The sequence below is a fragment of the Scyliorhinus torazame genome, chromosome 6, assembly GCF_047496885.1.
Source record: "Scyliorhinus torazame isolate Kashiwa2021f chromosome 6, sScyTor2.1, whole genome shotgun sequence".
In the NCBI taxonomy this organism is placed as follows: domain Eukaryota; kingdom Metazoa; phylum Chordata; class Chondrichthyes; order Carcharhiniformes; family Scyliorhinidae; genus Scyliorhinus; species Scyliorhinus torazame.
In genome coordinates, this window is record NC_092712.1 from 300,870,825 (window position 1) to 300,894,303 (window position 23,479).

A 23,479-nucleotide genomic window follows, 5' to 3' on the forward strand; every position below is an offset into this window, starting at 1 on the left:
ATGCCCCAATTTGGCCCGTCAGGAAACCCGATGGCTCATGGGACTGACCATCGATTATAGGGAACTAAACAAAGTGACCCCATGAGCAGACCCCACCGTAGCCACGAGTCCCGAGACAATGTTAAAACAGGGAACCCAGTCAAAATTTTTCCCGGTTTTGGACATCAGCAACAGCTTTTGGTCCATTCCATTGGATAAAGCGTGCCAATACAAATTTGCTTTCACCTTCCAGGGACAGCAATACACGTGGACGTGCCTTCCACAAGGCTTCCACAAGAACCCCTCCATTTTCCACCGACAGCTGGCAAATGGATTAGCTGAATTTTCCCGACCTGATTGTCTTGTCCAGTATGTAGGCGCCTTACTTCTACAGACAGACACGAAGGGAGAGCACATTTCGCTTCTCTCCGAATTATTAGGACTCCTTCACGAAATCGGATGTATGGTAAACCCCAAAAAGGCCCAGATTCTCCAAGAATAGGTCATTTATTTAGGCACAGTCATCACCCACAGCAAACGCGAGATCGAGCAGAAACACATTGACTCCATTGTCAAATTATTCTTGCCACATAATGTCACAGCCCTCCGGCCATTTCTAGGACTGGTTGGCTACCGCAGGAACCACATAGACGGTTTTGCCACAAAGGCAGCCCCTCTTTCTGAACTCCTAAAGAAGCAAGCCCCATGGGAATGGCTTCCACAGCACACGGATGCCCAGGATGCATTAAAACGAGCCTTCAGCACAGCTCCCGCATTACAGGTCCCAGACTCACTCTCCCCATACCGAACCCTTTCGGCCGTGCTCCTCCAGGAAAGACATGATCGTTTAGGCCCCGTAGCATACGCCTCATGAGTTCTCGATCCAGTACAGCAAGTATTTTCTGCCTGCGAAAGGTACGGCTCTCAGTTTTCTGGGCTGTTCAGTACTTTGCGTACATAACAGGACTCAACCCCGTAACCATTTTAACAGAGCACACCTCAACCCAACGTCTACTCGACGGTAGACGAAAGGACGGCCCAGTCAGCCAAATTCACGCATCACGGTGGACCCTACTCCTACAAGGACGGGACATTACGGTTAAAAGGACTAAGACACACGTTTCTAGCAGATAATTTAAGTACGCAGGCACCCCACATGAGTGTAAGATCATTACCACCAGGCACAATACAGGACCTTTTGTACCCAAATCAGCTCCCCCGAAATCATGTTCTACACCCCAGACACCCCAGCCCACAGACACAGGCGCAACTCTTAAGAGTTATGTGGATGGCTCCTCCACAGTTCTAAATAGAACATAGAACATAGAACATAGAACATTACAGCGCAGTACAGGCCCTTCGGCCTTCGATGTTGCGCCGACCTGTGAAACCACTCTAAAGCCCATTTACACTATTCCCTTATCGTCCATATGTCTATCCAATGACCATTTGAATGCCCTTAGTGTTGGCGAGTCCACTACTGTTGCAGGCAGGGCATTTCAGGCCCTTACTACTCTCTGAGTAAAGAACCTAGCTCTGACATCTGTCCTATATCTATCTCCCATCAACTTAAAGCTATGCCCTCTCATGCGAGACATTACCATCCGAGGAAAAAGGCTCTCACTGTCCACCCTATCTAATCCTCTGATCATCTTATGTGCCTCAATTAAGTCACCTCTTAACCTTCTTCTCTCTAACGAAAACAGCCCCAAGTCCCTCAGCTTTCCCTCATAAGGTCTTCCCTCCATACCAGGCAACATTCTGGTAAATCTCCTCTGCACCCTTTCCAATGCTTCCACATCCTTCCTAAAATGCGGCGACCAGAACTGCACTCAATGCTCCAAACGCGGCCGCACCAGAGTTTTGTACAGCTGCAACATGACCTCATTGCTCCGAAACTCAATCCCTCTACCAATAAAAGCTAACACACCGTACGCCTTCTTAACAACCCTCTCAACCTGGGTGGCAACTTTCAAGGATCTATGTACATGGACACCGAGATCTCTCTGCTCATCCACACTACCAAGAATCTTACCATTAGCCCAGTACTCTGTTTTCCTGTTATTCCTTCCAAAATGAATCATCTCACACTTTTCTGCATTAAACTCCATTTGCCATCTCTCAGCCCAGTGCTGCAGCTTATCTATGTCCCTCTGTAACTTGTAACATCCTTCCGCACTGTCCACAACTCCACTGACTTTAGTATCATCTGCAAATTTACTCATCCATCCTTCTACACCCTCCTCCAGGTCATTTATAAAAATGCCAAACAGCAGTGGCCCCAAAACAGATCCTTGTGGTACACCACTAGTAACTGGACTCCAGTCTGAACATTTCCCATCGACCGCCACCCCTTGTCTTCTTCCAGCTAGCCAATTTCTGATACAAACTGCTAAATCATCCTGAATCCCATGCCTCCGTATTTTCTGCAGTAGCCTACCGTGGGGAACCTTATCAAACACTTTACTGAAATCCATATGCTCCACATCAACTGCTTTACCCTCATCCACCTGTTTGGTCACCTTCTCAAAGAACTCAATAAAGTTTGTGAGGCACGGCCTACCCTTCACAAAACCATGTTGACTTCTCTAATCAAATTATTCCTTTCCAGATGATTATACATCCTATCTCTTTTAAACCTTTCCAAGACTTTGCCCACAACAGAAGTAAGGCTCACTGGTCTATAGTTACCGGGGTTGTATCTACTCCCCTTCTTGAACAAGGGGGACAACATTTGCTATCCTCCAGTCTTCTGGCACTATTCCTGTAGACAAAGATGACTTAAAGATCAAAGCCAAAGGCTCAGCAATATCCGTCCTAGCTTCCCAGAGAATCCTAGGATAAATCCCATCCGGCCCAGGGCACTTATCTATTTTCACACTTTCCAGAATTGCTAACACCTCCTCCTTATGAACCTCAAGCCCTTCTCGTCTAGTGGCCTGAATCTCAGTATTCTCCTCGACAACATTGTCTTTTTCCTGTGTGAATACCGATGAAAAATATTCATTTAGCACCTCTCCTATTTCCTCGGACTCCACGCACAACTTCCCACTACTGCCCTTGACTGGCCCTACTCTTACCCTAGTCATTCTTTTATTCCTGACGTATCTATAGAGAGCTTTAGGGTTATCCTTGATCCTACCTGCCAAAGACTTCTCATGTCCCCTCCTGGCTCTTCTTAGCTCTCGCTTTAGGTCCTTCCTAGCTAACTTGTAACTCTTGAGCGCCCTAACTGAACCTTCATGTCTCATCTTTACCTAAGTCTCCTTCTTCCTCTTGACAAGTGTTTCGACTGCTTTAGTAAACCACAGTTCCCTCGCTCGACCACTTCCTCTCTGCCTGACAGGTACATACTTATCATGGACACGCAGTAGCTGTTCCTTGAACAAGCTCCACATTTCCATTGTGCCCATCCCCTGCAGTTTTCCTCTCCATCCGATGCATCCTAAGTCTTGCCTCATCGCATTATAATTGCCTTTCCCCCAGATATAACTCTTGCCCTGCGGTATACACCTATCCCTTTCCATCACTAAAGTAAACGTAATCGAATTGTGGTCACTATCACCAAAGTGCTCACCTACCTCCAAATCTAACACCTGTCCTGGTTCATTACCCAGTACCAAATCCAATATGGCCTCGCCTCTCGTTGGCCTATCTACATACTGTGTCAGGAAACCCTCCTGCACACATTGGACAAAAACAAACCCATCTAAAGTACTCGAACTATAGCGTTTTCAGTCAATATTTGGAAAGTTAAAGTCCCCCATAACAACTACCCTGTTGCTTTCGCTCCTATCCAGAATCATCTTTGCAATCCTTTCCTCTACATCTCTGGAACTTTTCAGAGGCCTATAGAAAACCCCGAAAAGGGTGACCTCTCCTTTCCTGTTTCTAACCTCAGCCCATACTACCTCAGTAGACGAGTCCTTATCAAACGCCTTTCTGCCACCGTAATACTGGCCTTGACATACAATGCCACCCCTCCCCCTCTTTTACCTGAGCTTACTGAAATATCTAAACCCCGGCATCTGCAACAACCATTCCTGTCCCTGCTCTATCCATGTCTCCGAAATGGCCACAACATCGAAGTCCCAGGTACCAACCCATGCCGCAAGTTCACCACCTTATTCCGGATGCTCCTGGCATTGAAGAAGACACACTTTAAACCACCTTCCTGCCTGCCGGTGCACTCCTGCAACTTTGAAACCTTACTCATGACCTCAATACTCTCAACCTCCTGTATACTGGAGCTACAATTCGGGTTCCCAATCCCCTGCTGAACTAGTTTAAACCCTCCCGAAGAGAATGAGAAAATTTCCCCCCCAGGATATTGGTACCCCTCTGGTCCAGGTGTAGACCATCCCGTTTGTAGAGGTCCCACCAACCCCAGAATGAGCCCCAATTATCCAGAAATCTGAAACCCTCCCTCCTGCACCATCCCTGTAGCCACATGTTCAACTCCTCTTTCTCCCTATTCCTCGTCTCGCTAGCACGTGGCACGGGTAACAACACAGAGATAATAACTCTGTTTGTGATAGATTTAAGTTTCCACCCTAGCTCCCTGAATTCCTGCCTTACATCCCTATCCCTTTTCCTACCTATGTCGTTGGTACCTATGTGGACCACAATTTGGGGCTGCTCCCCCTCCCACTTAAGGATCCCTTAAGGAAATGGTAAACAAATCACTTGTTGTGGCATTTATGTAGAGGACATGCCGGGATGCGCGTTAGAAGAGATATCATTGAAATTACCTGGACATCGAGGTTCGCAGGCAGCAGAATTAGCAGCCATAGCATACATTGTAGAGCACCCAGACTCGTTCCTGACCCCAGGCGACATATACTCGACAGCCTATATGTCTGCAATAGTTTAACGGAGTTCCTACCCCTATGGGAATCTAGAGGTTTTGTTTCTGCGGATGGATAACCCCCACCCTCAGCCCCATTACTCCAGTATATTCCCAGGGCAGCAAAGGATCATAAATACGGTATCATTAAAGTCCGTAGCCACCATCGTTCTTCCCCCCCATGTAACGTTAAGGCAGACAACCTAGCAAAGGCAGGTTCCAGACACGGTCACTTTTGGAATCCCCCGAGAGTGCCCCAGTACACGCGGTCCAGGTCTCACAGACCAATATTCAAGATTTAGCTCAAGCCCAAAAGGAAGACAAAAAGCTCAGGGAAGTTTTAAAAGGTAACTGTCATAATATACACCAGTATAAGTATATCATGGTGCAGACACACACTAATGGACACACAGTGGGACCAATCAACATACACAACACCGCAGCCAATCACCAGTGAGAGCACACGCACTAGAAAGTCAGGGGGCTTCAGCGTTCCCGCTCATTCGAGTTGCAGCTAGCTTGGAGGACAAAGCTCACAGCCTGCAACACAAGCATTCACCATGTGCTGAGTGCATCGACTGGTTAGGACAAGGCAAAGGTCTTTAGTTAAATCTAGTATCGTATTAACCCACAGTCTAAGTATGTTTAAACAGTTAATGATTCAATAAAATAGTGTTGCACTACTTCAAGTGTTGGTGACCTGTATGTGATCCAGAACACCCAACACATCAGTAACTTTCCAGCCCCCTACGATAAGTACAGAAAAACTTTAACAGCACACAACGGCATAATTTTAAAAGATGGTATTTATGTGGTCCCCACCCAAGATAGAAACCAAATTATCTGCCAATTCCATGATGACCATGGACACCGAGGGATAGCTGCAACCCTTGCCCACCTCAGACCTCTCTGCTGGTGGCCCGATTTAAAATCCAATGTAACGCATTACATTGAAAATTGTTTAATTTCCTCCCAGAACAATCCAGACAGGTACGCGAGGAAAGGTCAGCTCAGTCACACCCGCCCTGTTAATGGCCCCTGGACGAATTTACAGATTGATTACATAGGTCCCCTACTCCCCTGCAAGAATGGTTTTAAGTATGTGTTGGTAGTGATCGACACCTTCACGAAATGGGTGGAAGCTTTTCCATCTAGAACTAACACGGCTAAAACGACAGCCAAGATTCTAACGCAGCACACCTTCACAAGATGGGGCCTTCCCTGTAGTGTAGAGTCAGACCAAGGCTCACATTTCACAGGACGCGTCATGAAAAATCTCCTCACAATTCTCGGCATCAGACAAAAATTTCACATTGCCTATCACCCCCAATCAAGCGGAATCATAGAATGAATGAATAGAACCCTCAGGGCAACCCTCAGGAAAATGGTGCAATAGCACAATACCACATGGGACACAGTTCTCCCTTTTGCACTCATGTTTATAAGGAACATGGTATCAACTTTCGACAGGATACACCCCCCACACCCTCATGACCGGACAGCCCATGAAGGGAACAGAATACTTGTTAGGGCTTGATTTGTCCAGCCCCACAGTCACCGCCCTCACCCATGAGGAAGTGGTACAGCAGATCCTCGAAAACGTTAAAGCAGCCCAGCTCGCCACCGCTGTTAGACTTGGCACACGAAAGAAACAAAGTAAAGTATGTTTTGACAAAACGGTACACATGCTATTTACACCCCACAGAATTTTCAGCAGGACAGCAGGTCATGCTCTCCCTGTACAACCCCAGTTCATTTCTTTCCCCCAAATTCGCAGCACCCTACTCCACTTCAGATAAAGTCAGCCCCTCCATTTATAAGATCACTTATCCTAATGGCAAATCAGGATGGCTTCACATAAACCAGCTTAAGGTTTATGGCACACAGAGCAACCACTCACACCACATCTCACTGGCAGCAGCAGATGAACACACCCCGCCCATGGACGACCTATTCCTACCCTCCCTCAACCAGTCCAGCCCATCCTCGGACACCAGTTCGACCCCACCCCCCAGAGGCATGACTCCACCTCTCCCTTCATTCGACCGCACCGACAGCGACAGCGACAGCACTGATACATTAGGCCCCATGGAACCGCCACACAATTTCAATTCTGCATCAGGTCCCACTCCCAGCGACTCCGAACAGGATACGTTCGACCCCTTCGAGACCACTTATATAAAAGCCCCAGAACCGGACCCACCGCCCGACGACTATGGATTGCCCCCTACCACCTCCAACCTAGACACTAAACATTGGCACCGTGACAATTCCTACAGACTCATCCCACATCGCCCCAAGCAGCCTTGGCACAGCTACTCCAGTCACGAGTGTGGCAACCGGGTGACTCAGACTCTGACTCCCACCAGACGAGCCCCTTTGCGACTCTTTTTGCTATAGAACAATGAAGTGTCCAGATGATGGTAAAAAGGAACCGATTGAGATTTACGGTGTCCTTTTTGATGGAGCCTGCCCGATTTTGTTATTTTAGTTTGCTGTTAATAAATGTTGAATGTTTGTATTGTGTACGACCCTTTGATAAAGTTTATTCCATGGCACCACACCACATTTTGATGCAGTCACAACTACTCTTTTGATGCCACATGGCAGTTAAAGGAACAAGTTTGTCGGCAGACACCCATTGATACAGTCATAACTACTCTTCTGATTCGACGGCAGTCATAAGAGGCAGTTTTTCCACGACAAACACAAATTCTGTCCATTCTTGTCCGGTCACCCAGGCAGTGGAGTAACGGCACTGATCCCCGCCCTGCCTGAGGACCCCCATCTGGTCAGCTAAGCTCGGGTCGTGCACCTACGGCACTGGTCCGCGGCCCACACGCACCCAATTCGGAGCTTTTGGTTCAAAACTCTTTTACTTTTAGTCTGTGGTTTAAAGAATGCTCTTTGCCACAAGTTTTGTTTGTTTTCCGGCGATCCTTAGGTCGCTATCCCACATGCTATTTACATCCTCAAACACTTGGATGGAACGCTTTGCTGCTGGACGAAGAAATTGTCCGCCTACTCACCGCATCGACCACCCAGGCTGCGAGACTGCTCGCTCTGTGACAGTATTTTCTTCTCGGATGTCTTGTCCCCAAAACTATTTGGTTTAAAAAAAAATGAGGGAGTCACATATGGTGACAATTCTAATGGGCAATTGATAATAAAAGGAGAAATAGACAGACATACAAGATCTTAAACAAGGTAATAACAGATATTATGCTTGTGTCCACAGGAAATCCAAAACAACAGAAGACAGAGGAAGACCAAGGAAAAGAAGCGAACATGAAGACGGACATCATGACCAACATTTGGATCTTCATGGGATCTCTACAGTTGCGCGCAGACGCGACCCCCCTGACCCCTACCCCACAGGCCGTGAATGTTTCCCATCACTGCCATACACCACACCCAGAGACAGAAACTGACACACCAACCTGGTTAGACAACCTTATAAAATGGTATTCCCTTTCATACATCGTAGAAGCACTGTTAGTCATAGCAATACTCTGTAGTGTCATCCAGACACTGAGATTTCGGAAATGGCAAAGGAAAGCCTCCCGCACTCTGGTATATACACTCAGACCCCCTATTTTCGGACTCCATCAAATCCCCCACTCTCTCTAAGTAAATAAAATGCATCGACTAATGTTTTTGTTTGTTCTAATAAAGAAAGATGTGAAATTCTGTAGTTGACCTCCAAGATACAGAGAAATGTAATGCTGCTATTAGATAGTTTATACTGTTTGTAAATTCTTTTGATTGACTAAAGATAGTTTAGAGAAGGATAGTTAGAGATTCCCGTGTTTTAAATGAAAAAGAAATGTAATGCATGCTTGAATGTTATAGTGCCCGTTAGAATTTTATAATGATATATGAGGATGTAAATAGCATGTGGGATAGCGACCTAAGGATCGGCGGCAGCGGTGCGCAGGGGCCTTCTGGGAGGTGAGTAGTGAGTTTAAAAGCACTTACCTTTACAGGAGCAGCCCTTTGGATTTCGGCGGCAGCGGTGCGCAGGGGCCTTCTTGGAGGTGAGTAGTGAGTTTAAAAGCACTTACCTTTACAGGAGCAGCCCTTTGGATTTCGGCGGCAGCGGTGCGCAGGGGCCTTCTTGGAGGTGAGTAGTGAGTTTAAAAGCACTTACCTTTACAGGAGCAGCCCATTGGATTTCGGCGGCAGCGGTGCGCAGGGGCCTTCTGGGAGGTGAGTAGTGAGTTTAAAAGCACTTACCTTTACAGGAGCAGCCCTTTGGATTTCGGCGGCAGCGGTGCGCAGGGGCCTTCTTGGAGGTGAGTAGTGAGTTTAAAAGCACTTACCTTTACAGGAGCAGCCCTTTGGATTTCGGCGGCAGCGGTGCGCAGGGGCCTTCTTGGAGGTGAGTAGTGAGTTTAAAAGCTCTTACCTTTACAGGAGCAGCCCTTTGGATTTCGGCGGCAGCGGTGCGCAGGGGCCTTCTGGGAGGTGAGTAGTTAGTTTAAAAGCTCTTACCTTTACAGGAGCAGCCCATTGGATTTCGGCGGCAGCGGTGCGCAGGGGCCTTCTTGGAGGTGAGTAGTGAGTTTAAAAGCTCTTACCTTTACAGGAGCAGCCCTTTGGATTTCGGCGGCAGCGGTGCGCAGGGGCCTTCTGGGAGGTGAGTAGTTAGTTTAAAAGCTCTTACCTTTACAGGAGCAGCCCATTGGATTTCGGCGGCAGCGGTGCGCAGGGGCCTTCTTGGAGGTGAGTAGTGAGTTTAAAAGCTCTTACCTTTACAGGAGCAGCCCATTGGATTTCGGCGGCAGCGGTGCGCAGGGGCCTTCTTGGAGGTGAGTAGTGAGTTTAAAAGCACTTACCTTTACAGGAGCAGCCCTTTGGATTTCGGCGGCAGCGGTGCGCAGGGGCCTTCTTGGAGGTGAGTAGTGAGTTTAAAAGCTCTTACCTTTACAGGAGCAGCCCTTTGGATTTCGGCGGCAGCGGTGCGCAGGGGCCTTCTGGGAGGTGAGTAGTTAGTTTAAAAGCTCTTACCTTTACAGGAGCAGCCCATTGGATTTCGGCGGCAGCGGTGCGCAGGGGCCTTCTTGGAGGTGAGTAGTGAGTTTAAAAGCACTTACCTTTACAGGAGCAGCCCTTTGGATTTCGGCGGCAGCGGTGCGCAGGGGCCTTCTTGGAGGTGAGTAGTGAGTTTAAAAGCTCTTACCTTTACAGGAGCAGCCCTTTGGATTTCGGCGGCAGCGGTGCGCAGGGGCCTTCTGGGAGGTGAGTAGTTAGTTTAAAAGCTCTTACCTTTACAGGAGCAGCCCATTGGATTTCGGCGGCAGCGGTGCGCAGGGGCCTTCTTGGAGGTGAGTAGTGAGTTTAAAAGCTCTTACCTTTACAGGAGCAGCCCATTGGATTTCGGCGGCAGCGGTGCGCAGGGGCCTTCTTGGAGGTGAGTAGTGAGTTTAAAAGCACTTACCTTTACAGGAGCAGCCCATTGGATTTCGGCGGCAGCGGTGCGCAGGGGCCTTCTGGGAGGTGAGTAGTGAGTTTAAAAGCTCTTACCTTTACAGGAGCAGCCCATTGGATTTCGGCGGCAGCGGTGCGCAGGGGCCTTCTGGGAGGTGAGTAGTTAGTTTAAAAGCTCTTACCTTTACAGGAGCAGCCCATTGGATTTCGGCGGCAGCGGTGCGCAGGGGCCTTCTTGGAGGTGAGTAGTGAGTTTAAAAGCTCTTACCTTTACAGGAGCAGCCCATTGGATTTCGGCGGCAGCGGTGCGCAGGGGCCTTCTTGGAGGTGAGTAGTGAGTTTAAAAGCACTTACCTTTACAGGAGCAGCCCATTGGATTTCGGCGGCAGCGGTGCGCAGGGGCCTTCTGGGAGGTGAGTAGTGAGTTTAAAAGCACTTACCTTTACAGGAGCAGCCCTTTGGATTTCGGCGGCAGCGGTGCGCAGGGGCCTTCTTGGAGGTGAGTAGTGAGTTTAAAAGCACTTACCTTTACAGGAGCAGCCCTTTGGATTTCGGCGGCAGCGGTGCGCAGGGGCCTTCTGGGAGGTGAGTAGTGAGTTTAAAAGCTCTTACCTTTACAGGAGCAGCCCTTTGGATTTCGGCGGCAGCGGTGCGCAGGGGCCTTCTGGGAGGTGAGTAGTTAGTTTAAAAGCTCTTACCTTTACAGGAGCAGCCCATTGGATTTCGGCGGCAGCGGTGCGCAGGGGCCTTCTTGGAGGTGAGTAGTGAGTTTAAAAGCTCTTACCTTTACAGGAGCAGCCCATTGGATTTCGGCGGCAGCGGTGCGCAGGGGCCTTCTTGGAGGTGAGTAGTGAGTTTAAAAGCTCTTACCTTTACAGGAGCAGCCCTTTGGATTTCGGCGGCAGCGGTGCGCAGGGGCCTTCTGGGAGGTGAGTAGTTAGTTTAAAAGCTCTTACCTTTACAGGAGCAGCCCATTGGATTTCGGCGGCAGCGGTGCGCAGGGGCCTTCTTGGAGGTGAGTAGTGAGTTTAAAAGCTCTTACCTTTACAGGAGCAGCCCATTGGATTTCGGCGGCAGCGGTGCGCAGGGGCCTTCTTGGAGGTGAGTAGTGAGTTTAAAAGCACTTACCTTTACAGGAGCAGCCCTTTGGATTTCGGCGGGAACCGGAAGTTCGACCTCTGGCAAGTCCCCCCCCCCCCCCCCCAATAAATTCTGGTGGAGAGGAAACCCGAGACACTACACGTGTAGTGTCTCCCACCCACCCTCCTCCTCTAACCTAATAATAAGACCCATTGGTGGAAGGTAAGTGCCATATTATATTATATATTATTAGCATTGTGCAGGCCAAGGATTGGAGGTGGAGGAGCAGTCTCTGTCAGCGAGAGAACCTGAGAACATCTCAGAAGGTAAGCAAGTGATTTTTACTTTTATACCTTTTTTCAAATTGTGTGTGTCGGGGGGGACAGAAAAGCTGTGACCTGAGTGGCTGGTTGGGATTCTAACCTAAATTTTTTTGACTATTTGGGAACTAATTAAACATAATAACTTAATTATAATTTAGAGGATATCTAAGCCAGAGATCGGAGGATATTATAGTTAGCTATCGCATTTCTATTAGAAATCTAGTGCTAGGAAACAGATAGTTGACAGTAACTTTGTAATTTAAAAAAAAAAAAGTATTTATAAAAAAAAAGACAAATTTTAATTTTAATTAATTGACGCAATGTCAGTTAGAGGGGTGCTGTGCTCTGACTGTGAGATGTGGCAGGTCCGGGAGGCTTCCAGCGTCCTGGATGGCTTCATCTGCAGAAAGTACACCCAACTGCAGCTCCTCACAGACCGCATGGTTCGGTTGGAGCAGCAATTGGATGCACTTAGGAGCATGCAGGTGGCGGAAAGCGTCATAGATCGCAGTTATGTAAGTGTGGTCACACCCAAGGTGCAGGCAGAGAAATGGGTGACCACCAGAAAGGGCAGGCAGTCAGTGCAGGAATCCCCTGTGGTTGTCCCCCTCTCGAACAGGTATACCCCTTTGGATACTGTCGGGGGGGATAGCCTATCAGGGGAAAACAGCAGCAGCCAGAGCAGTGGCACCACGGCTGGCTCTGATGTTCAGAAGGGAGGGTCAAAGCGCAGAAGAGTAATAGTTATAGGGGACTCTATAGTCAGGGGAACAGATAGGCGCTTCTGTGGACGTGAAAGAGACTCCAGGATGGTATGTTGCCTCCCTGGTGCCAGGGTCCAGGATGTCTCCGAACGGGTAGAGGGAATCCTGAAGGGGGAGGGCAAACAGGTAGAGGTCGTTGTACATATTGGTACTAACGACATAGGCAGGAAGAGGCATGAGGTCCTGCAGCAGGAGTTCAGGGAGCTAGGCAGAAAGTTAAAAGACAGGACCTCGAGGGTTGTAATCTCGGGATTACTCCCTGTGCCACGTGCCAGTGAGGCTAGAAATAGGAAGATAGAGCAGACAAACACGTGGCTAAACAGCTGGTGTAGGAGGGAGGGTTTCGGTTATCTGGACCACTGGGAGCTCTTCCGGGGCAGGTGTGACCTGTATAAGATGGACGGGTTGCATCTAAACCGGAGAGGCATAAATATCCTGGCCGCGAGATTTGCTAGTGTCACACGGGAGGGTTTAAACTAGTATGGCAGGGGGGTGGGCACGGGAGCAATAGGTCAGAAGGTGAGAGCGTTGAGGGAGAACTAGGGAATATGGACAGTGTGGCTCTGAGGCAGAGCAGACGGGGAGAAGTTGCTGAACACAGCGGGTCTGGTGGCCTGAAGTGCATATGTTTTAATGCAAGGAGCATTACGGGTAAGGCAGATGAACTTAGAGCTTGGATTAGTACTTGGAACTATGATGTTGTTGCCATTACAGAGACCTGGTTGAGGGAAGGGCAGGATTGGCAGCTAAACGTTCCAGGATTTAGATGTTTCAGGCGGGATAGAGGGGGATGTAAAAGGGGAGGCGGAGTTGCGCTACTTGTTCAGGAGAGTATCACAGCTATACAGCGAGAGGACACCTCAGAGGGCAGTGAGGCTATATGGGTAGAGATCAGGAATAAGAAGGGTGCAGTCACAATGTTGGGGGTATACTACAGGCCTCCCAACAGCCAGCGGGAGACAGAGGAGCAGATAGGTAGACAGATTTTGGAAAAGAGTAAAAACAACAGGGTTGTGGTGATGGGAGACTTCAACTTCCCCAATATTGACTGGGACTCACTTAGTGCCAGGGGCTTAGACGGGGCAGAGTTTGTAAGGAGCATCCAGGAGGGCTTCTTAAAACAATATGTAAACAGTCCAACTAGGGAAGGGGCGGTACTGGACCTGGTATTGGGGAATGAGCCCGGCCAGGTGGTAGATGTTTCAGTAGGGGAGCATTTCGGTAATAGTGACCACAATTCAGTAAGTTTTAAAGTACTGGTGGACAAGGATAAGAGTGGTCCGAGGATGAACGTGCTAAATTGGGGGAAGGCTAATTATAACAATATTAGGCGGGACCTGAAGAACATAGATTGGGGGCGGATGTTTGAGGGCAAATCAACATCTGACATGTGGGAGGCTTTCAAGTGTCAGTTGAAAGGAATACAGGACAGGCATGTTCCTGTGAGGAAGAAAGATAAATACGGCAATTTTCGGGAACCTTGGATGACGAATGATATTGTAGGCCTCGTCAAAAAGAAAAAGGAGGCATTTGTCAGGGCTAAAAGGCTGGGAACAGACGAAGCCTGTGTGGCATATAAGGAAAGTAGGAAGGAACTTAAGCAGGGAGTCAGGAGGGCTAGAAGGGGTCATGAGAAGTCATTGGCAAATAGGGTTAAGGAAAATCCCAAGGCTTTTTACACTTACATAAAAAGCAAGAGGGTAGCCAGGGAAAGGGTTGGCCCACTGAAGGATAGGCAAGGGAATCTATGTGTGGAGCCAGAGGAAATGGGCGAGGTACTAAATGAATACTTTGCATCAGTATTCACCAAAGAGAAGGAATTGGTAGATGTTGAGTCTGGAGAAGGGGGTGTAGATAGCCTGGGTCACATTGTGATCCAAAAAGACGAGGTGTTGGGTGTCTTAAAAAATATTAAGGTAGATAAGTCCCCAGGGCCGGATGGGATCTACCCCAGAATACTGAAGGAGGCTGGAGAGGAAATTGCTGAGGCCTTGACAGAAATCTTTGGATCCTCGCTGTCTTCAGGGGATGTCCCGGAGGACTGGAGAATAGCCAATGTTGTTCCTCTGTTTAAGAAGGGTGGCAGGGATAATCCCGGGAACTACAGGCCGGTGAGCCTTACTTCAGTGGTAGGGAAATTACTGGAGAGAATTCTTCGAGACAGGATCTACTCCCATTTGGAAGCAAATGGACGTATTAGTGAGAGGCAGCACGGTTTTGTGAAGGGGAGGTCGTGTCTCACTAACTTGATCGAGTTTTTCGAGGAGGTCACTAAGATGATTGATGCAGGTAGGGCAGTAGATGTTGTCTATATGGACTTCAGTAAGGCCTTTGACAAGGTCCCTCATGGTAGACTAGTACAAAAGGTGAAGTCACACGGGATCAGGGGTGAACTGGCAAGGTGGATACAGAACTGGCTAGGCCATAGAAGGCAGAGGGTAGCAATGGAGGGATGCTTTTCTAATTGGAGGGCTGTGACCAGTGGTGTTCCACAGGGATCAGTGCTGGGACCTTTGCTCTTTGTAGTATATATAAATGATTTGGAGGAAAATGTAACTGGTCTGATTAGTAAGTTTGCAGACGACACAAAGGTTGGTGGAATTGCGGATAGCGATGAGGACTGTCTGAGGATACAGCAGGATTTAGATTGTCTGGAGACTTGGGCGGAGAGATGGCAGATGGAGTTTAACCTGGACAAATGTGAGGTAATGCATTTTGGAAGGGCTAATGCAGGTAGGGAATATACAGTGAATGGTAGAACCCTCAGGAGTATTGAAAGTCAAAGAGATCTAGGAGTACAGGTCCACAGATCACTGAAAGGGGCTACACAGGTGGAGAAGGTAGTCAAGAAGGCATACGGCATGCTTGCCTTCATTGGCCGGGGCATTGAGTATAAGAATTGGCAAGTCATGTTGCAGCTGTATAGAACCTTAGTTAGGCCACACTTGGAGTATAGTGTTCAATTCTGGTCGCCACACTACCAGAAGGATGTGGAGGCTTTAGAGAGGGTGCAGAAGAGATTTACCAGAATGTTGCCTGGTATGGAGGGCATAAGCTATGAGGAGCGATTGAATAAACTCGGTTTGTTCTCACTGGAACGAAGGAGGTTGAGGGGCGACCTGATAGAGGTATACAAAATTATGAGGGGCATAGACAGAGTGGATAGTCAGAGGCTTTTCCCCAGGGTAGAGGGGTCAATTACTAGGGGGCATAGGTTTAAGGTGAGAGGGGCAAAGTTTAGAGTAGATGTACGAGGCAAGTTTTTTACGCAGAGGGTAGTGGGTGCCTGGAACTCACTACCGGAGGAGGTAGTGGAGGCAGGGACGATAGGGACATTTAAGGGGCATCTTGACAAATATATGAATAGGATGGGAATAGAAGGATACGGACCCAGGAAGTGTAGAAGATTGTAGTTTAGTCGGGCAGTATGGTCGGCACGGGCTTGGAGGGCCGAAGGGCCTGTTCCTGTGCTGTACATTTCTTTGTTCTTTGTTTGTTCTTTGTATGTAAATAAAAGCAATTTAGGTAAAGGTTCGAATCCATAGCACAGAGTAGGATAGAACCTGTCCTTGATTGCGGGTGCTCGACCAAGGCAGAGAACAAAGAAGATTCAGTAATATGATCCTTCATGCTTTGCGTTGAGGATCACAAGGAGGGTGTGTAGCCATCTGGGATGGCCACTTTCAGTATATAAAATGGACAGTCACAGAGCATACAGGGGAAAATGGACAATGCGAAGCAACAAGCAGGCACAGAGCCTGAATGTATATTTGGAAGGCAGTCTGCAGACAGAACCGAAACTCTGGGTCGATTTACGTATTGATGGCCCATCTCCGAGGAACAAAGAACTAGTGCTCAGGTAGTCGATACTGTCCCAGACAGTCCGGCGCCACTACCCCAGCAAGAAGACACAAACAAAGCAAGGCCAACGGCCACTTAGGACACGCCCAGCCATCAAGGCACCCGCCCCTTTATTGGCTCAGATCGATGGCAGTGATCGAGAAGCTGCCCAATTAATTGGGACCAAGTTTAAGGCCCGCCTAAAAGCAGGCGAAGCCCCTCCAAGTATAAGAAGGAACCCTCGCGATAGGTTCAGTGTCTTGGATTTGGCTCTCAAGCAGAGTGACCCTTCCACCAGCACCACCAGAAGCAAGTAAGTTCAAGTTCAACGCTCGCTACCAAACAGATGACCTTAGCTGTACTCCTGTTACCTCTTCGAACACAACGGCCTCAGATCCGAACAACGGCCATTGTTCCTCTGACCTAAGTGGGTACCCGAAGTTAAGTATAGGTTTTAGTGATAGATATAGTTTAGCCTGTAGTGTTATTGTGCATGAGTAAATCATACTGTGTGTAAATAAAGTAGTATTGACTTTGAACTAACTAACTGGTGTATTGGCTCTTTGATCGGTATTCGGTTAGAACCTTGTGGCGGTATCGAGAGATACCTGGCGACTCTGAAGGCATACTCATAATTAGGATTAAGAAAGGTGACCATATTAACTGCCATATTTATAGCAAGTAAACAGAGCAACAGAAGAATGTTGCCAGAAAAGGTGGCAATATGTGGAATTCAGGGTGAGAGGAGTAGTGTTCCACTAGGTTGGAAAGTCCAGTGAAGAGTGATGAAGTGGCAATAGGAGTAATAGAGAAACTATCTTGTCCAGGAATACAGTTTATCTTGGGTAATGATATAGCTGGATCGCAGGTGGGAGTGATGCCTACTGTGGTGGATAAGCCGGTGGAAAATCAGACAACTGAAGTCTTGAAGGACGAATATCCCGGGATTTTTCCGGATTGTGCAGTAACAAGGTCGCAAAGTCATAGGTTAAGACAAGATGAGAAATCAAAGAATGAAGATGAAGTGGAAGTTCAATTATCAGAAACAATTTTTGATCAGGTGATTGAAAAAGAACAAGAACAGGTGGAGGATGAGGCGGATATGTTTAGTTCAGGGAAATTGGCGGAGTTACAACAGAAAGATGTAGAAATAAAATGGATGTATCAGAAAGCATACACGGAAGAGGAATCTGCCTGCATACCAGAGCGATATTACCGTAAAAGTGATGTATTGATGAAAAAATGGAGACCTTTACATATGCAGGCGGATGAAAAGTGGGCAGAAGTTCATCAAGTAGTATTGCCGGTAGGGTATAGAAAGGAGGTGTTGCGAGTTGCACATGAGGTACCAGTGGGAGGTCATTTGGGAATAAGGAAAACTCAAGCTAAAATCCAAAAACATTTTTATTGGCCTGGACTACATAAAGATGTAGCTAAATATTGCCAATCATGTCACACATGTCAAGTGATAGGGAAACCTCAAACAGTGATAAAACCAGCGCCCTTAATACGCATTTCAGCATTTGAGGAACCTTTTACAAGGGTCCTAATTGATTGCATAGGACCACTTCCAAAATCAAAAATTGGGAATCTTTTGACTATAATGGATGTGTCTACTAGGTTTCCAGAGGCCATTCCAGTATGTAATATTACAGCTAAAAAGATTGTGGAGGAATTACTTCAATTCTTTACTAGATATAGACTACCCACAGAAATACAATCGGATCAAGGATCAAATTTTACCTCGAGGTTATTCAAAGCAGTTATGGATAGCTTAGGAATAAAACAATTTAAATCAACTACGTACCATCCAGAATCGCAGGGAGAGTTAGAAAGGTGGCATCAGACATTAAAGACAATGTTGAGGGCTTATTGTCAAGATTATCCAGAGGATTGGGATAAAGGAATTCCATTCGTACTGTTTGCAATTAGGGATGCACCTAATGAGTCAACCAAATTCAGTCCTTTTGAACTAATTTTTGGTCATGAGGTAAGAGGACCACTTAAATTGATTAAGGAAAAATTGGTGAGTGAGAAATCGTAAATTATATTGTTGGATTACGTGTCAAATTTTAGGGAACAATTAAATAGAGCAGGTGAATTGGCTAGACAACATTTAAAAGTTGCACAAAATGTGATGAAACGGGTAGCGAACAAGAGATCCAAAGTTCGTAGTTTTGCCAGTGGAGATAAAGTTTTAGTATTGTTACCAATGGTAGGTGAACCTTTAAAAGCAAGGTTTTGTGGACCTTATCAAATTGAAAGGAAATTAAGTGAGGTGAATTATGTCGTAAAAACGCCAGATAGAAGGAAACTCACCGAGTGTGTCATGTGAATATACGTAAAAGGTACTTTGAAAGGGAAAGAGAGAAAAAGGAGGAGGTTTTAATGATTCTAACTCAGTGATTAACCAAATCCAGATGACTGTGAATTTGACATGCCTCAAATTAAATTGGAAAACGAGGATGTTCTTAAAAATTGGGATAAATTGTTGAGTTACCTTCCAAAGGAAAAACAAACTGACCTGAAAGAGTTATTGATATCACGTGGGCAAGTTTGTAGAGATAAATTGGGAAGTGCTAAAGTGGCTATACATGATGTAGATGTGGGAAATGCTTTTCCAATCAAACAACATCCATATAGACTTAACCTTTAAAATTGGCACAGGTTAACAAAGAGATTGAGAGTATGCTTAAAAATGGCATAATTGAAATGGGTTGCAGCAAATGGAGCTCACCCATAATGATGGTACCTAAACCAGACGGTACCCAACGGTTGTTTGTGGACTGTAGAAAGGTTAATACAGTTACAAGAACGGACTCTTATCCTATCCCATGTTTGGAGGATTGCATTAAGAAAGTGGGACAATCAGTTTTTATTTCGAAACTGGATTTACTTAAAGGTTACTGGCAGGTACCTTATCCGAAAGGGTGAAGGGGATTTCAGCTTTTGTAACTCCAGATGAAGTTGTGCCATTTGGCATGAAAAACGCACCAGCCACATTTCAATGGTCACTAGGCCAAAGGCCTGGAACTCCCTCACTACCAGTATGATGGATGTACCTTTGCTACATGGACTGCAGCAGTTCAAGCAGGCGGTTCACCACCAGCTTCTCACGAGCATTTAGCGGTGGGCAATAAAACTGGCCTAGCCAGCAATTCCCACAACTCGTAAATGAATAAAACAAAACCTGTTCAATTCACCTGCCAGTTCCTTGTTTCCCATTATTAATACCCGAGCCTCACTTTCTATAGGACCAACATTCACCATGTTAACTCTTCTTTTTAAAATATCAATAGAAACTCTTACTGTCGGTCTTTATATTTCTAGCTAGCTTTCACGCGTACTTAAATTTTTCCCTCATTCATTTTTAATCATTCTTTGTTGGTTTTCATATTCTGTCCAATCTTCTGATCTGCCACCCGTCTTTCACAATTTCTTTAAGTTTGATACTATCTTTAACACTTTTAGTTAACCATGGATGGCAAACCCTCCCTTTGGAATTTTTCTTTCTTATTTGAATCTATCTATTCTGTGTAATCTGAAATGTCCCGTTAAATGTCCGCCACGGTATCTCAATTGACCTATTTCTTAACCGGATTTGCCAGATCACTTTAGCCAGCTCTGATTTCATGCCTTCAGAATTGCCCTCTTTTAAGCTTAAAATACTAGTCTTAGACACATTTTTCTCGCATCAGACTGAATGCAAAATTTAATCATGTTATGATCACTGTTACTTAGGGGTACCTTCGCTATGAGATCATTGATTAATCCTATCTCGTTGCACAATACCCGGTCTAGTATAATCTGCTCTCTGGTTGGCGCCAGAATGTGCTGTTCTGAGAAACTATCCTGAAAACATTTTATAAGTTCCTCATTGAGGCTACCTTTGCCTATCTGATTTTCCCAGTCTATATGTATATTAAAATCCCCAATGATTATTGCTGTACCCTTCTGACAAGCTATCACTTCTTACTTTTTACCATGTCGTACCATATAGTTACTGTTAGGGAGCCTGTACACCACCCTCATAAGCGATTTCTTGTCTTTTTCATTTCTCCTCTCTACCCAAACTGCTTCTGTATCCTGGTTTCCTAAACTTAGGTCAACCCTCTCTGTTGTGCTAATACTACCATTAACTAATAGAGCCAGCCCTCCAGCTTATCCTAGTTTCCTGCCTTTCTTAAATGTCATGTACCCATTATTATTCAGGTTCCAATCTATATCATCCTGCAGCCTTGTCTCTGTAATGGCTATCAGATCATATTTATTTATTTATATCTAGCTATCAGTTCATGTGTTTTATTTAGGGGTGGCACAGTGGCGAGCACTGCTGCCTCACAGTGCCAGGGACCCGGGTTCGATTCTGACCTCGGGTGACTGTCTGTTTGGAGTTTGCACATTCTTCCCATGTCTGCGTTTGTTTCCTCCGGATGCTCCGGTTTCTAGCCACAGTCAAAAGATGTGCAGGCTAGGTGGGTTAGCTGTGCTAAATTGCCCCTATGAAAAATGAAATGAAACTCGCTATTGTAACAAGTAGGCTTCAAATGAAGTTTCTGTGAAAAGCCCCTCATCGCCACATTCCAGCGCCTGTTCGGGAGGCTGGTACGGGAATTGAACCGTGCTGCTGGCCTGCCTTGGTCTGCTTTCAAAGTCAGCGATTTAGCCCTGTGCTAAACCAGCCCCTAGATGGGGTTACAGGGATAGGGTGGGGGATTGGGCCTAGGTGGGGTGCTCTTTTGGAGAGTCAGTGCAGACTTGATGGGCCGAATGGGCTGCTTCTGCACTGTAAGGACTCTATGATTCTATGAATGCTACACGCATTCAGATACAAAGCCTTTAGTTTTGTTGTTTTATTATTTTTGTAAACAGTAGCCGAATCTGCTGATTTAGTCTTAGATGTGTACTCCATGTCTTCTCCTGTCATGTCTGTTTTTCATTTCCCAGATTATTACCTTTTTTTCTTTCTTGTAACTATTCTTTGATTTATCTTCCAAATTTGATTCCTTGCCCCCACTATTTAGTTTAAAACTCTCTCTACTTCCCTAATTATGTGGCTTGCTGGAATACTGGTCCCAGCATAGTTCAGGTGTCGACCAGTACTGGTATCAGTGCCCTATGAACCAGAACCCACTTCTCCCACACCAGCCTTTGAGCCCTGCATTCAATTCTTTAATCTTATTTGCCCCCTGCCAATTTGCAAATGGCTCAGAAAATAATCCAGAGATTAAAATATTTTTTTGCACTTCAATTAAATCATCTCTCGTTCTTCTAAACTCTCAAGAATACAAGCCCGGCCTCCTCGATCTCCTCTTATAGGATAAACCCACCATCCCAGGGATTAGCCTGGTGTACCTTTGTTGCACTCCCTCAATTGCAAGTCTATCTTTCCTTGGGTAAAGAAACAAAAACTGCACACAGTACCCCTGGTGTGGTCTCACCAAGGCTCTATACTGTAATGATATGTATATAGGCATGCCAGTGAAGGGTTAATTATTGCATCTCAGTGTAATTCAAACACTAGAGGGCATCACCAGTTCTCAGTATAAATATCAGACCTCAGGGAATGCTGGGTAGTTAGCAAAGGAGAAAGACTGAGTACAGCACGAGGAGTAGAATAGAAGAGAGTTAACATGAGGATATCATTAGTGACTACTAGATTATTGATTACTGCGAGACAGATTCAATATTACTTTATTATTAATTATAGCTCAGTAGTGTGTGCGAACTTCATTTAATTAATCGTTATCCAAAAAGTTAGTTTTGATTCAATCTGATGATTGGTGGTTTCTTTGTCATCAAGTCATTGGACCATTCTGGATCAAAAGGCAAAGAACAATGACATATTACCACCAAAGGTAATACAACATATACAACTGCAGCAAGACTTCCTTATTCATGTAGTCAAATCCTTTTGCAGTAATGGCGAACATACTATTTGCCTTCTTGATTGCTTGTTAAATCTACTCATGCTTGTCTCTACTTATTCCATTCTTTTCCGATGCTTTAGCTAAACCAAAATTTGCTGCACTAGGTGGCAGTCTGTCCATGTGTCAGCATCTTTGAAGATTGAAGAAACTCTGCCGTAAGTTGCTGATACTTTTTTTTTACATTAATAATCGGGTTTCTGATTCATCACTGCAGCTTGCACAAATGCGCCTCATTTTGTCCCTTCATGAATATCAGTTGCATCTCAGTGATTAACTTTATCTGAGTCGAAGTAAAGCTGAGTATCTTTTTCCAAGATGACATTGTGGAGAAGGAAAGCACACGCGCGCGCCTTGACTTGGTAATTTTATCCTGCCTTGCGCATGAAGCAAGTCTGGGCCAGTGTGAAATGGAGCTCTGCGTACTCATATTCGATTCAGATCACCAGGGTTCAAGTTGAACATAATCTCCGTGGGGGCTGTGGTGAAAACGGATAAGTGGCAATGGTAGGGGGGATGGGGCCCAGTGTACCGAATGTCAACTTTCACAAAAGCTTCTCATATCATTCTAACTGTGCAAACGCACTTGTAACTCCACACATGACGAGTTAAGCCCAGAGGTTATACAGAATTGGCAGCCTCACTTACAAGCTGCAGAGTGATTCGAAACAAACCTGTTGGACTTTAACCTGGTGTTGTGAGACTTCTTACTGTGCCCACCCTAATCCAACGCCGGCATCTCCACATCAAAGCTGCGGAAGTTCACAGCTAGAGCCTGTCGCCCGCCACCACCCCCCCCCCCCCCTCCCCCATCTCCTCAGTGACAGACGTCTCTGCTGTTTTCCATAACTCACCAATGTCGTAAATGTAGATTAGCCCAGCAATGCTGATTCACGTTCCATCATCAGTGAGAGGACATCAAGGTTCTAACATTAAGACTGAGATTCCATCTGCCCTGTATCCACATGCACCTGAGTATTGTTGTTCTTATTTTACATCTACATGAGTCAGCGTCACAATGAGCTGAACAACTACTGCCTGAACGGGCTGCTTTATTTTAGAGCACCTTGCCCACAGCTCAAGTTAACACCTGTTGGGTGACAGAGACGAAGATTTCCACCTTGACAGGTCACGTGCTAATGGACCAGCCGCTCTGCTTTTTCTGTGGGCACTCTGGAACTCCTAAAGTGAAAAGCAGATAGGAAAGGTTCTAATTTTTTTTCAAGTTCAGTTTCCTCTATCTAATTGTGATGTGGAGGCATTTGTTATTACAGTTGTTGGAGCTGTTAC

The 23,479-nt window shown here is 46.2% G+C and overlaps 1 long non-coding RNA gene across 2 annotated transcripts in view; it reads right to left on the bottom strand.

Annotated features, from left to right (window-relative positions):
* The window catches only part of LOC140425820 (uncharacterized), a 39,487-nt gene extending 16,338 nt beyond the window's left edge, over positions 1-23,149 (bottom strand). For both annotated transcript variants that reach the window (XR_011948032.1, XR_011948031.1), the window contains exons 1-2: positions 23,044-23,149; positions 7,855-7,928 (exon numbers count right to left, since the gene is read on the bottom strand). This is a non-coding gene — a long non-coding RNA (uncharacterized lncRNA). The remainder of the gene's footprint in view (positions 1-7,854; positions 7,929-23,043) is intronic.
* Between the last annotated feature and the right edge of the window lie 330 nt (positions 23,150-23,479).